Genomic DNA, 10513 nt, shown 5'->3' with positions numbered 1-10513 from the left:
AAAAAGGATGAGTTTGCGTCCTTTGTAGGGACATGGATGCAGCTGGAAACCATCATTCTTAGCAAATTATCACAAGAAGAGAAAACCAAACACCGCATGTTCTCACTCATAGGTGGGAACTGAACAATGAGCTCACTTGGACTCGGGAAGGGGAACATCACACACTGGGGCCTATCATGGGGAGGGGGGAGGGGGGAGGGATTGCATTGGGGAGTTATACCTGATATAAATGATGAATTGATGGGTGCTGACGAGTTGATGGGTGCAGCACACCAACATGGCACATGTATACATATGTAACCTGCACGTTATGCACATGTACCCTAGAACTTAAAGTATAATAAAAAAATAAAATAAAATAAATAAATAAATAAAATGAAATTTTGTAATCATAGGTAGAAATGTTTTAAAATACCTTTTCTTTCTTTTCAATATTTTTATTGCCTTTTTATTTTGAAACAATGTCAGACTAAAAAAAGTTGCCAGTAGTACACAGAACTCCCATATACCTTTTACCGAACGTCTCCAAGTGTTAATATTTTACTTAACCACAGGATAATTTTCAAAAGCAAGAAACTAACATTGATATTATGCCATTAACTAACTCCAGACCTTATTCAACATTTGCCAAGTATCACATTAATGCCTGTTTTATAGCCAGGATCCAGATGATGATTAAGTTAAGAATTATTTAATTCAGCTTATACATATTTGGTAAGACTATCGCAGAAGTGGTACTGTGAGCTTCTTAATATATCAGGGGTACTTTTTGTTGAATATTTCTTATTATTGGTGATATTAGCCTTGAACACTCTGTTTAGGTGGTGTCTGGCAGGCTGCTCCACTGTAAAGGAACTGTGTTTACCTTTGTATTTAATAAGGACTTTGTAGAGAGAGACTTTAGGACTATGTAAATATCCTGTTTCTTATATATTGCCCCACTCATCACCAACTCGTGATTTTTTTATTTTAATAATTTATTTGACACTTATTGATTACAATTCTACTGTAAAGAAGAACTTTCCCTTTTCTCCCATTTGCTAGTTATTTCATTATTGAAGTATATCAGTATGGAGTCATGAATACTTATTTTATTCTGTATGCTATAATCCATTATTATCATAATTTACTTTGTTCTTCAAATTGGCTCAGAATTGACCATTGGAGTCCCCTTCAAGTTGGCTTCTGTGACCTTTCAGCATGTGTCCACCACTTTGTTCTTACTACTTTTCTTTCTAGCACAAGTTGTTCCAGGATGATCTTACACAGTACTTCCCCTGTCCCAGCCGTGAGCTCAGTCATTTCTCAAGGATCCTTGGTTTCTTTTATTAAATAATGTCATCTAGAAAGCAAGATCTAGGTGCTCTCTGTGTTCATTGCTACTGGTGTCATTACTTGTACGCCCTCTCATCAGACAAAGCTAGATGAAAATCTCTTTATAATAAACATGTGTACATATACACAATCTAAGTCTCTATCTCAGTATCATCTATCTATCTATCTATCTATCTATCTATCTATCTATCTATCTATCATTATCTATCACCATGAGTTCATACATTTGATTCCTATTTATATCTATCTATCTATCTGTCTATCTATCTATCTATCTATCTATCACCTATCTATCTACCTATCTATGTACCATCTATCTATCTATCACCATCAGTTCATACCAATACATTTGATTTCAATCCAATACTACAGGGTTAATTCTAGCCTTCCTCCTTTCCCTACTAGTAACTCATTTCTCTAAAAGTGAGAAATATCCCTCTTGTTATCCAAATATTATTTACTTATTTGCACAATCCTAAAATATACATGAAGTTGTTTTATAATTACTAACCACTGCCTCTTTGGGTCTGGGGAACTTGCAAACTAGTGTACATTGTTTGTGTACATGCCTGTTGGTCTTTGGTCTTAGAGTATATAATATATACATTGTATTAATAATACATGTATGTAATAATACATTGGGTTTCAAAGTAGCCTTCAGTTCATTCTTTTCTTCCTCATCCCCTTCAGTGTGGTTTGTAATTCAGTTAGGCTTATTTGTTATTGTTCGTATTGAATTTTGGGTTCTCCCTTCATCCTGCTTGATTTTTGTAATTTATTTATATTTTTAGTATATGAAATATTACCATGGTTTCTAAAAGTCAGAACTGTACAAAGAGTTATACTCAGAGAGGTGCTCCTTTCCCACCCCCATCATCCCTTGCACCTCTACTCCTTCCTCTTATCCCTATATATAAGCAATCTTAGTTCCCGGGTTAACCTTTTTGCGTTTTTTTTTTTTTTTTTTTTAATCTCTCTTTCATAAAAGTTGACACATAATAGATACTCTTTTGCACTTTGTCTTTTTTCTTTTTTACTTAATGTATTGTGAAAAACAATGCAAATTGTTTCACAGGAATCCGCTTCTATTTTATTTTCTCTTAGGGCCTGTAGAGGTACACAATTTGTTTACTCTCTTATATTCAGATATGTACATTGTTTCCAATATTTTGCAGTAACAACAATGTTACAATTAATAACCTGTGCAAATGTATTTTTGCCTTATGGGAGGTGTATCTTCTGGGTAAATTCCTAGAAGTGGAATTGCTGAATTAAAAAATGTGTATATGTAGTTTCTTAGGCATTACCAAATTTCCCTCTGCAAGGCTTGTACCACTTGCCATTCTCACCAGCAATGTGTGAGAGTATCTCTTTCCCTGCAGACGATTGCCATGTTTTTAATTTTTTGCTAATCTGATAGGTGGAAAATAATATTCCTATAAAGTTTTAATTTGCATTTCACTAGTTATGAATGATATTAAACATTTTTGCTATCTTACAAGGTTTTTAAATATATCTTTTTGTGAATTGTCTACTCTTGTTTCTTTACCTAGTTCAATGTTTTTTTTAAAATCCCCTTTCTTTCAATTTTAGAAATTTTTAATATATTAGCAGTATATGTACTTTATTATAGAAAGATTAATGTTGCAAGCATTTTTTAAAAGTTTGTTTGTTGTTTGACTTTGTTTATGGTGTTTTTGTCATACATAAAAATTTTTGTTTTTATTTGGCCACTTGTCAACCTTTTTTTTTTTTAATTGCCTCTGGATTTTGAGTCATGGTTAGAAAATCTTTCCCTATGCCAACGTTAAATAGAAATAGTCACCCATGTTTTCTTCCAGTATGTTTTTTAAAAGTTTTTTTTTTTTTTTTACATTTATATTATCTCTTTTTCATTGGGTCTTTATGCTTATATATGGTGTGAGATACAGATCTAAACTTATTTCATTCCCAATAGCTATCCAGTTGTCCCAGAACCATCTATTAAAATTTGCTTGCCCCAGTACTTTTGTGATGTCACTTATCATATACTAAATTTCTATATGTACTTGAGTTGATTTCTGGGCTTTCTAATTTATTCTCTCAGTTTATTTTTCTAGTCATGCACCTATATACCACAATCTTAATTATGAAGACTTTATAGTATGTTTTAATGTGTGATAGGGCTAGTTCTTCCTCCTAGTTTTTCTTTTTAAGTGTTTTCTTGGCTCTTCTTCAGTGTTTTTATATCTTTCACAAATCCTTTCCTCATACAGTTTTTGCACATTTCCTTTTAAGTTTATTTAAAAGTGTTTCATGTTCTTTGTTGTTATTATAAATGAGGATTTTTCTGTTACAACATCTCCTAAATAAACATTGTTTATATATATAAAATAATAAGTTATCTATGTAATGTTTTTATCTTGCTATTTTATATTATAATAACTTATCTTATTGTTTTAGTTAATGCCTTTTCTTAACTTGAACCAGAAATACATTTTTATTGTGTTAAGCTGCTGAGATTTGATTTATTTGTTATAGTAGTTAGTCGAATCTGACAAATAAAAGATAGAAATAATTTTATTACCATCTTTTTTTTTTTTTTGAGACGGAGTCTCGTTCTGTTGCCCAGGCTGGAGTGCAGTGGCCGGATCTCAGCTCACTGCAAGCTCCACCTCCCGGGTTTATGCCATTCTCCTGCCTCAGCCTCCCAAGTAGCTGGGACTACAGGCGCCCGCCACCTCGCCCGGTTTTTTTTTTTTGTATTTTTTAGTAGAGACAGGGTTTCACCATGTTAGCCAGGATGGTCTCGATCTCCTGACCTCGTGATCCGCCCGTCTCGGCCTCCCAAAGTGCTGGGATTACAGGCTTGAGCCACCGCGCCCGGCAATTTTATTACCATCTTAAAGTAAAGATATTAAGACCAGAAATATTGACAAGTTTGTCTGAGGTCACAGAATGAGCAATGGACAACACTAGTTTTTAAATCAATACCCTATGTTATTAGCCACTGCATATTACCCTCTCCTCAAGGTGTGAGTTCGTGAGCTTTTCTGTTAGCTTCCATTTGAAAGAGAGAAACCAAGTTCATTCTCCATTCTTCTTTGTCTACTTGCAGTTCTGTTATTTATTGTAGAGAAATGAGTGGGAGCAGAAGGGAGACTGCTAGATGAATAACAGCATTGGAGGGGACTCACAGCTACATAGATTTAAGAGGGTGTGAACTCATTGTACTTTATAGACATAGAAAACTATACAAGATTTTGCAGTTGTGAAAGTAACAAAATCTCAGCTCTGATTCACCATTCAATTTGTTTTCACTATACAACAAGTGTGACCTTTTAAGAATGAAAATAGATAGCATTCTCCTTGTTTAAATCTTTCAATGGATCCACATTTGTGTCAGAGTAAAGACAGAACTCACTCACATGACCTCTGCTTTACTATCCAGGCTCAGCTCCATGCCTTGTACTGTTATCATATAGTATTTTGATCACTTATTTATTGCCCTGTCTTGTAAACTCTTGAGGACAGAGACTCATTTAATTTTGGATTCCAGATTCTGGTACCATGACTAACGCATAGTAGGCATTAAATATATGGTTGTTGAGTGAGTGAAGGAGTGAATGAATAAATATTGTTTTCCTACCTTTTTTGATTTCGCGGAATATGCTTATCTCTTCTTTAGAATATTTTCTTCTTCCCTGCATGAGGAATGAGCTTTCTGTATCCTTAAGATCGCCACCATCGTGAACTGTGAGCTGTCATGAACTTTTCAAACTCTGAAGAGAAACATCAAATGAGTGATCTGAGATTCTTTTTTTAAAGAAAATAATCAACTGATATATTTTTTCCTACCACTTATATTTTCTACTCTTTATGGAAATGATTTTGCATTTGTTGGGATAAATAATCCTCAGTCTTTTATAAAATGCAACCTGAAAGTTTTATTTGAATATCTCACCCTGCCATTTCTTTTCTTTGTTTTTTTTTTTTTTTGTTTTTGTTTTTGTTTTTGTTTTTGTTTTTGAGACGGAGTCTCGCTCTGTCGCCCAGGCTGGAGTACAGTGGCGCCACCTCGGCTCACTGCAAGCTCCGCCTCCCAGGTTCAAGCGATTCTCCTGACTCAGCCTCCCGAGTAGCTGGGAGTACAGGAACGTGCCACTATGCCTCGCTGATTTTTTGTATTTTTAGTAGAGACAGGGTTTCACCATGTTATCTAGGATGGTCTCAATCTCCTGAGCTTGTGATCTGCCTGCCTTGGCCTCCCCAAGTGCTGGGATTACAGGCATGAGCCACAGCGCAGGCGCATCTCAGCTCACTGCAGCCTATGCCTCCTGGGTTCAAGCGATTCTCCTGCCTCAGCCTCCCTAGTAGCTGGGACTACAGGTGTGCACCACCACACCCAAATAGTTTTTGTGTTTTCACTAGGGACAGGGTTTCACCATGTTGACCAAGATGGTCTCGATCTCTTGACCTCGTGATCCACTCACCTTAGCCTCCCAAAATGCTGGGATGACAGGCGTGAGCCAGGGTTCAGCCCATTCTGCCATTTCTAAAAGGCACTTTCTCTCAAAAGTCTCGTCCAACCCTGACAATAAATATTTTATAAGCATCATATGTAGTCTCTAAACTAGTTTTCTTGACATTTGATAGTAATAAAAGTAATTGTTTCTTGAGCTTCATCTGTGCATTAGACCCTCTTGTAAGCATATTATATGTATTTTACTTTATGAAACAAATATTAGTTTCACCACTTTATGGATGAGGAAACTGAGACATAAAGAGGTTAGGTAACTTGCCTAAGTTTCTTTAAACCGAGCAATAATACAATGAACTGAGATTGGAACTCGGGAGCCAATTCCAGAGTTCATACTTTAAATCTGCAGTAGATCACTTTCATCACTTATGATGCTTCATTTTATTGTACCTCCTAGAACATGTAATGTTGTTTGTGTGCTTCATGTACATCTATTTCATCATCCAGATAAGTTCCTAAGATATTCTTTTTGGAGGAGTGTCTTATTTCTTCAGCCTTACAATGTTTCGAATAGTGCCAGACATATTGTGTGGCCATTTTATACACACTTGCTAAATTGCTTTGAAAACCGTATTTAAATTCTCCCCCTAGTTTTAGGTAATTGTATATAGGGGTTTTACCAAGTTAGGGTAAAGCAGCATATCTTAAAATCTCCAAATTTGTTTACTCAAGAAATAAATGTACGATTGTGATTATACTAGATGTAATAGGAGCTCAGAAGGGGTAGGAGATCCCCACAGCATCATCCACCTACTGTCCTTCCTTGCTGTGCTTCCCTGTGGATATAACAATGCATTGATGGATACAAATGAAACTGGGTGTTCTGTGACTTACTGATTTGCACAAACACTGGTTAATAAAGCATTCATTTAACTCATTCTCTGTTAAGCTCCCTCTACTGAGGGCCATGGCTCTTCTCTGAAGGAGGGGTAGGAAGCTTGTTGTCACTGTATGAAGGTACAACTGAGTTCTTCTTTAGCCCAAGGATAACCCCAGTTCAACCTGTGTACAACAACTCTCCTGTGATGATGACTGCCTTCCTCTACTGACATGCCTCCCAGTGCTTGCAAGGTTAAATTATTCTCCCATACCACAGTGAATGGGGTTTTGGGGGGAACACGGTGGTACTAACCATCAACCTTAAGAAAATAATAACTTGTTATTACTGAGACCCTCTGCCCTTTATGCAAATAAACCCCAACAGGCTACCATTTAGACATGCTCGTACATGTCTATATTTACTAAACATATGTTTAAAAAATATATGTGGAAAGTTACAATTCCGTTATTTTCCCAAACCTGTATTCAACTCAGAAAGAGTTTGCAAAAAGAAAAATAAAAGGAAAGTCAAAAGAAAAATAACGACTATATTAAATTTCTTTATCAAGCCTCCATACTATAAGACTGTGTCTTCTTAGAACTTCGGTACATTATATTTTTTATTAATAAGTGCCTTTTGTTCTAATCATTTTAGGTTATAAAAATAATATATGATCATGGTAGAACTATTGGAAAATCAGAAATATGTTTTTAAGTGTTTAACAATTCATGGTCTCTTCACTGGAAGATATTCACTGTTAAGATTTTGGTATACTCTCTTTATCTAGATAGATTGATGATAAACCGATTGAAAGATAGAGATGGAACTGTTTTTGATATGCCCATATACACATAGTTTATTTCCACAGACTGAGCCTTATCTCACGAACATTTTTCTGATCACTTAAGATTCCTCAATGACCTTTTAGAAATGGTTTAGGATGTATATTTTATAACTATATAGTGTTCTATTTAATGATCTGACAGTGTTAGATATTTTGATGCTCTCACTGAGATGAATGCCAGATTGCTCTTCTAAATCCTGTCTGAGTGAAAGAAGAAAGTACATTGTGAACTGCATAAAAAACAGAGAGTGATTTTCTAAAGAAATGGAGGAACTTTAATCTGCCCAATGAAATTCAGAAATTAAAAAATAAAGAAAAAGAAATTCTTTTCTGTAAAAAGCCCCAGAACCTTGATGCTTATCAGAGCTTTATCAGAGTGATTCAAGCTTAATGGGGACCTGTTTGTGTCTGAAATCCCTCACCACTGCACAAGGACAGGAAAGTGACAAGAGGACATATTTGTCAGATTTTCAGCTACTTCATTTTCTTAAGTCAAGCTGCAAATATCACAAATATAATTTTGCATGCTGTATTTTGGCTGTTCATGGTGGTTATCAACTGGTGGGAGGACCAAAGGGAAAGAAAATTGGATACAAAATCAAGGGATGTTTTCTGAACCTTAAAGTTGGCACAGTTATGTTATCTCTACTTTTGCAAACAATTTACCTTTCTTTGTTACTGTGCAAAGTCAACACCTGCTTTGAGTTATATTTACTCAAAGAAAAACAGTGTCTAGTTTGGTAACCAAAATACCATAAACTGAAAGGAAGTAGATTAGTCCTAAAAGAAACTAGACTGGGGTATGTAGCAAGAGAAATAAAGATTTCACTTTAGTATTCTGTACAATGGAGCATAAAAGGCTTTTATGGCATGTAAATGAACATTAAAATAGTATACCTATCAAATTGAAAAGGATTAAAATGTTGCACGTGGGCAAGGATATAGAGAATTGGAAGTCCTCACTGTTAGAAAAGCACAGAACAGTTATATAATACCTTCTAAAACCAACAGTAAATGTGTCCTCCAATGGCTCCTAGGAAAGCTTTGACCTATGTGGAGGAAACACGTGTGAGGGCAATGTTGCAACATTATTCGAGATAGAAAGATCTTTTAAACAACCCAAGATGCCACTAACAAGAAAATAGATTGATAAATTTTGGAATAATGATTCAATGGAATTCTATGTAGCAGTGAAAATAATGTGTATCAGCATGGATAAACCTCAAAAATTTAATGGCGAATTACCAAAGCAAGATATTAAAAGATATACAAAGTATGATGCCATTCATATAACATCTAGGAACACAAAACAATATTCAATATTATTTGTAGATGTCTATGTAGCATAAATACAGACACATCGGCCGGGCGTGGTGGCTCACGCCTGTAATTCCGGCACTTTGGGAGGCCGAGGCAGGCGGATCACGAGGTCAGGAGATCGAGACCATCCTGGCTAACACGGTGAAACCCCGTCTCTACTAAAAATACAAAAAACTAGCCGGGCGCGGTGGCGGGCGCCTGTAGTCCCAGCTACTTGGGAGGCTGAGGCAGGAGAATGGCATGAACCCGGGAGGCGGAGCTTGCAATGAGCGGAGATCGCGCCACTGCACTCCAGCCTGGGCTACAGAGTGAGACTCCGTCTCAAAAAAAAAAAAAAAAAAAATACAGACACATCACGGGAAGATAAACATCAAATTCAAAACGTGTTTGCTCCTGGATACAGAGACAGAGAGAAAGAGAAAGAGAGAGAGAGGAAGAGAATTGGCTTGAAAGGTAGTAAGTACATAATTAGCGTCAACTTTAACCTTTCATTCCTTGTGAAAAATCTGAAATAACTATGAGAAAATTACTATGAGCAATAACATGTAACAAAGCTGGATGACAAGCACATGGACACTTATTCTTTCATTCTAGATAATTCTCTCTATCCTTGAGCTATTTCATTTAAAACAAACTTTTCAAGGTCACAGAGCTCAGAGGTGGCAGAATTTGCCTAGTTTTCTTTTAGGAAGTCTGGTGTTTTGAACCTATTTAAGGGCCTTCCAGCTATTTAAAAGAGAGGAGTCAAGTGAGGGCATAGTTGCAGTACAAAGTACTGACTGAAACCTCCCTGGTGCAGAACAGCCAAAGAACCTTGGCGAAAGTTTTGGGTTTAACACGGCCCATCTTGCTGGTTTTCCTTTGAAGACGCTGTGCCCATTGGATCAGCAGTCTCAGCTACTAAAACTTTCCCACAAGTGATCTTATTATCCTCTTTCATTAAGGTGGTAAAGAACAAGATTTTCTCTAGCACTCACATATGCATCGGGGGTCTGTTTGGATCTAGCCACAGTGGAGCATCCCCCGGTCTCCTGAGGGTGCCCTGTGAACTGCTCTCCCTCATCTCTACCCTCTTAGGTTCCACCCATTCTCTAGAGCCAGCCACACCTCTCAGCCCCACGGAGGCTTTCCCAGATGCTCCAACCCTATGCAGTCACTTCCTTTTCAAAACCATTATAGCAGCTTCTCTGCCATTTAGTATGTGCTGTCTTTTATTTCAGGTCTTCTTAAAACCCAAGAATCAATACACTTTAAAGCTAGGAGCGGTTTTACAGAACACATAGTCCAATTTCCTCTTTTTGCTAATGAGAAAATGGAAACCTAGAGATACTTGGTAAATGATAGAACCAAGACTAGACTCTACCCCTCCTTTGCCAGTATCTGGTATCATTTCACTGTGACATGTGTGTGTCCTGAGAGGATGTCAGGTTCTTTCTGAATAGCAACTTGTTTGAATCTATAGCATGTGCATACTGGATCTTCAATAGCCATATGCACATGGTGACAAGGTGCTTCACCAAACCACATAGGACAGGTGGAAGAGAAATAGTTTCTTGTGTAGAGCAGAGTTTAAAGTTTTTAAAAAATTATTAATGTAGCGGTGGCTCGTGTCTGTAATCCCAGCACTTTGGGAGGCTGAGGCGGCAGATCATGAGGTCAGGAGTTTGAGACTAGC

General features: G+C 36.7%; 1 long non-coding RNA gene across 2 annotated transcripts in view; it reads right to left on the bottom strand.

The window, feature by feature from the left end:
* Positions 1-10513, bottom strand: part of LOC111528617 — a 35328-nt gene that overhangs the window by 23408 nt on the left and 1407 nt on the right. For both annotated transcript variants that reach the window (XR_002727092.2, XR_002727093.2), the window contains exon 2: positions 4964-5096. This is a non-coding gene — a long non-coding RNA (uncharacterized LOC111528617). The remainder of the gene's footprint in view (positions 1-4963; positions 5097-10513) is intronic.

This window comes from Piliocolobus tephrosceles, chromosome 10, assembly GCF_002776525.5.
Source record: "Piliocolobus tephrosceles isolate RC106 chromosome 10, ASM277652v3, whole genome shotgun sequence".
NCBI lineage: Eukaryota > Metazoa > Chordata > Mammalia > Primates > Cercopithecidae > Piliocolobus > Piliocolobus tephrosceles.
Note: the sequence above shows the minus strand (reverse complement) of the source record. Positions and strands in the feature narration are given on the sequence as shown.